Source organism: Etheostoma spectabile, unplaced genomic scaffold, assembly GCF_008692095.1.
Source record: "Etheostoma spectabile isolate EspeVRDwgs_2016 unplaced genomic scaffold, UIUC_Espe_1.0 scaffold00000982, whole genome shotgun sequence".
NCBI lineage: Eukaryota > Metazoa > Chordata > Actinopteri > Perciformes > Percidae > Etheostoma > Etheostoma spectabile.
The window spans coordinates 37,935-44,895 of NW_022602674.1; positions in this window are offsets into that span (position 1 = coordinate 37,935).

A 6,961-nucleotide genomic window follows, 5' to 3' on the forward strand; every position below is an offset into this window, starting at 1 on the left:
ACTATAAATAAAATTGAATTGAATTGAATTGAATAGAATTTTCAAAGAACATTCAAAATTTTCAACAGTGAAATAGCTACATGAACCTGGAGGTGCTATTAAAATACTTTGCTCCGTAAATCAAGACACATTTACTGTATTTACAAAACTGTTAGGGTATGACACCACATATACTGTATTTGTCATTATTTCCGACGGACAGCAATCCCAATCACTTGTCGTCGCAGTATCAAGCTGTGCTGTGTCCATCTGTAGGCACTGTGCATGAAACCACCGGCAACAGCTGTCACAGAGAATCTGTAAAAGTTAAAAACATAACCAATTTTACTTTTAAAATGCATACTATTATGTCTGCATTCATCGGACGCCATGGTGGGTGATGGTTGAACTGCAACAGCTATGAAGAGGTTCTGACCAGACACCTTTTGTTGCATGTCATTTTCCATCTTTCTCACCTTTGCTTCCTGTCAGCTATCCATTTTATTTTCAAATAAAAATGCACAATTAAAACAAAAAATTAAAAGACTCATACAATAACTTACTCAGTCAGTGATGGAAGTTCCGTGGCTGGGTGGTTTTGTCGTTGCGCACATTGCACAGTTGCCCTCTGTGTCAAACACTAATACACAAAAGAATATTTTCGCTCTGCAATATCACATAACTAAGAATAGGTCTCACCCACCTGAGGCTTTTAGTATTTTCAGAGCAAAATGTTTCCGCTGCTGTGCCATCTCTCTCTTTGCTGTACCAAATGCTATTTGGGAATTTTCGGAAAGACCTCCATGACTGGCTTTGCCATCTAAACAATGACACAAAATGTGATGTAATTTTGATAAAACAACGTTGCGATTGTAAATGCTGGAAAACAGAATTAAATTCAAAATGCTGAAGTAATTGAGATCATTCATTAACTATTGTAATATCTTGTTATATGATTATTGAATTTGAATCCCCGGTTACATCTGAGTACCAGAGAGAGGCATCTCTTTTTGTTCTCTTCCTTAATTTATGTCTGTGCTTTAAAATGAAGGTCCCCAAGTGATTCATTTCAAAGAATTTTTGGCTGAATTTGTTTTTTTGATTTGTTTATTTGATTAGGACAATGCACATTAATGAACATTTCTGTAAATACGCCAGTGTTAGCCAATTGGCTAGTTTTCAACTGTAGTCCTACCTAGGATGCATGTCTTTTATGGTGGGAAGAAACCGGAGCACCCGAAGGAAACCCACGCAAACACGGGGAGAACATGCAAACTCCACACAGAAAGGCCCGGAACGATCTGGATTCGAACCAAGAACCTTCTTGTTGTGAGGCAGAAGTGCTAACCACTTAGCCACCGTGCTAAAATACAAATAAGTTCTTGAAATAATCTTCAGTATCCTGACATCACTGCACTTGTGACTTGTCACTGCATTGTTACAAAGTCCCTATGACACGCTAAATTGTAAGTTTGGCACACAGGGTAAAAAAGGTTAAGACAATCTGTTAATAACATATTCACTAAGGTTGGCATGAAGTCACTGGCCAGGCCTTCACTCTTGATACAGTGAGATCATTGTCATACTCACAAAATGAAATAATGACACAATATAATATTATTGTAATATTAATTTTTAAAATAATGTAAATAAAATTGTGTTTTAAAGAGCAGGAGTCTATTTCCATGTCAAGCATTACCATAGCAATGTCTGAACCATCTACATTTTTCAGACTGTGCTAAGATTAATCAGCACTCAGTGGTTGCAGGGTCCAACAACTATGTCACTCCATAACAAAATAAATTGCCAAGTGACGGTTCTTTTTTTAGATTGTACAAGAGATCCAGCTGTTTCTCTGTCGTCAGGAACTGATGACACACTTTTGATGTGCCGGATATGGTGGTGCCGGAGATGTTATGTTTAGTAAAAATGTGTTTCCTATTCTATTCTTTGGATGTCTTCATCTTAAGGTTAGAAGGATACATATGCAAAAAAAAAAGATACAAGTGAGGGAATTGACGCGTACCCTCATATTTTCCGGAGATCAAACTTTCATGAGCATTCCTGTTACCAATCCCCAGACCTGCTCCAAATTCATAGTCCATTCCCCTTTACATGTAACTGATGTCATACAACCAATCCTTTTTTTTTTTTTTTTCTTACCAATTTTGCTTTACTTTGTCCAGCCTGTTTCCTTTTTGTAAATCTGCTTTATGTGTTGTGTTTCATGACCAGCGGCCAATTATTGTTAGTCTGTTACTGACCATTGCTTCTAAACTAAGGTTCCTTTTACTACCAAGACTTATATTGTGACGACAAAATGATTAGGGAATGGATTCAATCTACTTAGTAAAAAAATGGCATACCTCAATCTTTTTGCAGCATGGTTGGAGTCTGTCAGCTCTGTGGAGTTATAGGACAAACACGCTGCTTGTCGTTGTACTGAAAACACAAGAACCATATAAATTATTATTCCCAAATGATTCACAATCTCATGAAAAGAATTCATAAAAATACAGAGTCACTACTAACAGAAACACAAAAGTTCACAAAAGACACTATTGCTTCGTAGTTGTCAAAGTTGGTCTGTAACACATCCAAAATTATTAAATTTTTTGGAATGTTTTTATTGCTTCTTTTTAGTTATTCAATCGTATTTGCTTCTTTATGTTGTACACACAGTCACACAAACATTGTTTATTAGCTAACAATGAAACATCTGAATGTCTACACAACAGAAAGACCACTCACACCTGGATAAACTGTTCCTTCTTACCACTTCTCTCTTCTCAAAGATGATCACAACAGCTATGTAATGATTGAGAATTTAAATTCTTCTCCCAAAATTGAGGTCGTTGACAGTGTGATGGAAGAGATTCTCAATAATCTTGGGAGATATTTGACAGACAAGAAATGAATTTAAATTTATGACCATTACAACCAGACATGCAGCTGATATAACTGGAAAACTAGTTTACTTGTGTATTTGTTCGCAAGTGTACAAACTACATGCAATGCCTTTTAAGTCCATATTTAATTGTGGTTGCACTTAATAACACTTCTTATAAATAGTGAATCATTTCAATTAATCAACAACCACTGTGGTCTTCATGTGCTAGCAGAATAATGTTGTTTGTTGTTTTTTCCGTATAATTGCTTCTGTTCTACAAGGACAACTTGCCTCGCCTGTAAGCCAGTATGAGGTCTAAGTGTCCGTAGCTCACTGTGGTGGATGACTATGCTGTTCCCTGTTCTTTGAGAGGGGACCACAGACACCTAAATTCACAAATGTAACTATGCGCAAGCAGTTACAGTAGCAAATATCGTCTTAACTCTTTGATTGACATGCTGCAATGCATCTTGGCAGTTGTAGTTTTGTTCGCTCATTGTATGTTTAGCTTAAATTGTTTTAAGCATTTTGGGAGTTGTTGTTGACTTCTCTTATGGTATGTTATGGTATGTTTGGCTTAAATAATGTTCTCAAAGAAACAAATATGTTCCAACACAGTATTGTTGTACCTGTTGCATCTAAGTATAAATATGCACAGAAGTCACAATGAGCAGTCTTTATTCAATTCCTTCTATTAACAGCTTTCATATTTGTAAATGTGTATCACCAAGCCTATCATGCTAGAAAAAGATGCCGATTGCAGTTCAGATAAAGCTATTTTCTACAAATTTTTGGAAAATCACAACTTCAGAGATGTCATTTAATGAAAATTCCTATAATACAGAGCAGTATTATGAGTCTCTCAAATTTATGTAGCCATTCATTTAAGCCACACAAATGTTTGTTCAGTATTTAGTCAAAGATGTCCTGTAGGCCTATGGCGCAAATTCTTTTTAGAGCTCCACCAGTTTCATATTTTTTGTCATTTAACAGCAGAAGCATGGGACTTTGCTTCCAAAAATCTCATAGTATACAGTAAAAATGTTTGATTTTCAGTACTCGTGTAGCAGGTGATGCCCTGTACTCAATATGTCGGTCCCTGCCTGGAACTATGGACCAAATTATTTTTAGAGCTCCTACAGTTTCATTTTTTTTTCTTTTTTTTTTTAGCCTAGAAATGAGGGATTTTAACTTCATAAAATCTCAAAATGTATAACATTTAATTGCTTGATTTTAAATATGGATTTAGTCGCCCCTAAAATAAGTAGTTGTCTAAAAACTAATTATGAATGTTTTTAACAAAGAAAAACTCCAAACACATTTCTTTCACAATTTATTGGAATTGTATTTGTTTGTATGACGGACAGACAAGGGTTACATTATTTTTATATAATTTTTTAACTTGTGGTGAATATAATCCATTAATTTTGTATGAAATTATTTCCACAAAGTTTAAAGCATCAATTCAATCATACACCAACCGGAGGCAGCACCAATGCAATGCCAATGGAGGCACATCCAAAAGATTGAAACAGTTCAATCGTCCACCAACAGGTGGAAGCAATGCTGCAGGGCTAATGGAGACATAGCCACAAGACTCCAGTTTAATCTTCCACCAATAGGAGGCGACAAAACTGCCAAATCAATGGGAGCAAAACACAAGGCGACCTTTTCAAGAGCATGTTGGATCAAAAGCTCATGTTCTGAATCCCCAACCATGCAAGCCTCAAAGGTTTCAGGGGAACATCGTCCAACACATCACACAAAGGAACCCATCCAGTGTGTTGACCTGATGCAAGCTCATTTGGACCAAGGCAATCTTCTTTCCATCATGCAACAACAAAATGAACTGACAGCTCTACTAGTGCAACAACATTCTTCATTATCATTTCCTCTATGGGATGTACCCACCTTTTTGACAAAGATCCTGCTGAGTACAGCACATTTATTAGAGCATTTGTGCATGGAGTGGAAGGAAAGGGTGCTAGCAGCATATACTGTTCATACCTTTTTGGAGTAGTATACCAAAGAACAACATAGAGAGCTGGTTAAGAGCTGTCAACACATGCCACCAGACAGAGGATATAAAAGAGCAAGGGACCTTTTACAAGAACGCTTTGGAAATGAGTAACAAATTTCCACTGCATAAATGGAGAAAGCTCTTGGATGGCCATAAATAAAATCAGAAAACACTGGAGCTTTGTTTTGGCGTGTCTGGTGTAATGCTACGGAGGACATCAGCTACATGTCAGAGATGAATATTCCATCCAATATGCATGCTATTGTTTAAGCTACCATATACTGTAAATTGAGGGGAAACACTGAGCTGCAGGAGAAGCCCAGTCACAAAGCAGGTTTCACTGATTGTCAACCTAATTGAAAGACAAGTGTCTGTTGCTTCCAATCCACTCTTTGGAAACATTCAGGACACATACCTCAACACTGAAGTATAAAGAAGGAAACAAAGTCTCACAAGTATGCTTTAAAGGAAGCAGTGTTGCAACTTCTGTAGCAGCGGTCAATTCTAAACCTGTGACTCAAATGCAAAATGAGAGAAACTTACCTGATGAACCAATAAGGGTGTCCTGTCTGCTGTGTGAAGAGGGTCACAAATTGGAGTCAAACTGTAGAGTTGTAACTACAGCTGCAAAGTTAAATCTTCTGGATGGATAGCACAACTGTGCTAAAGTACATTAGGAAGGTGTTGAATTCAGTACTTCATCAGCAAATCGGATGACGAAGGATGCAAACTCTTCAGTGTGAGGTGGAAGCTATCCTTAATGAACGGCCACTCACAAAAACTTCAGATGATCCCAATTGTTTGGAACCCCTGACTCCCAATTTCTCGTTAACAGGAAAATCTGCTCTACCTCCAGTACGTTTTCCACACAAGTGATTTGTACACCAGATGGCAATGGAGGCAGGTTCAGTTTCTCGTTTTTCTGGCACAGATGGGTTGGGGAGTAATACCGCTTCTACAGGAATGCTAGAATGTATACATTAAAAAGGGCAAGAGGAGCATTGTTTCAGGGGACATTGTTCTTGTGGTGGACTCTGTTGTCCCTCGTGGAACGTGGCTGTTAGGAAAAGTGTTACAGACCTTTCCAGACACACAGGGACGGGTACGGTCCAAGTCTTGAAAGATCTGTCTTCTGCTGGAGGTTGATTTGTAAAGCTGAAACCTAACCTTGAGGTTATTTCCACATTTGCACTATTGACATTATTGACTGTCATTGGCTTCACCATTAATGTGGCAAATTATGTTTTTATACAGCAATATTAGGGGCCGGTGAGTTGTAGCTAATTTGGACATATGCTGCATGTGTGTAGTGTGTATGTGGGTGGTAGGTCTGTGTGAATGGTTTGTTCTTTATGTCACCTGCCACCTGTGTGTAAGTGCTAATCAGAGGTTAGAAAGGGACTCACAGGTGAGGGGGAGGTAGCAATCTGGATCTTGGAAGACACAGTTTTTCAACCTCAGCTGTGTGAGCTAGATCTTGTCTGCTCGTCTTAATCTTTCAAGTCAGTCTTTTGTGTTTATGAATATATTATGAAATAAAGGATTAACTGTACGGCGACGGTGGACCTCATTTGCACCAGTAAGAGTTAGAAAGGGCTTCAGATTCCCTGCAGTGGCATTTTTGTGAACAGATTGCCACTACGATCCCTACAGAGGCCTTTTTGTTAGAGCAAGATTTTTTTTTTTTTTCTTTTTTAACAGGAAACTCCACCAAAATCGCTATCGCCTAACCCACTTCACTCCATTTAAAAAATATAATCATTGTGAAACACACTCCATAGCGGGATCCAGCGCAACCAACCACACTTTAACTTGGTTAGTCATTTAATTTGTCACTAAAACTAATCAAAAGAATGCCAAATTGCTCATCACCTATCCATTATGTGTAACTGGGGAACCTTTAGAGGGTTGCACGAAGCTGGAGCAATCCCAGCTGACAGTGGGGCAAGAGACACTGCACCACTGTGTTACTCGTCATATCATATGCAAAGAATGTAAAAAAAAAAAAAAACAATTCCATGACTCTTTTTTTTTAATATCAAAAATGATGTTTACTAATTTCAAAATCAATA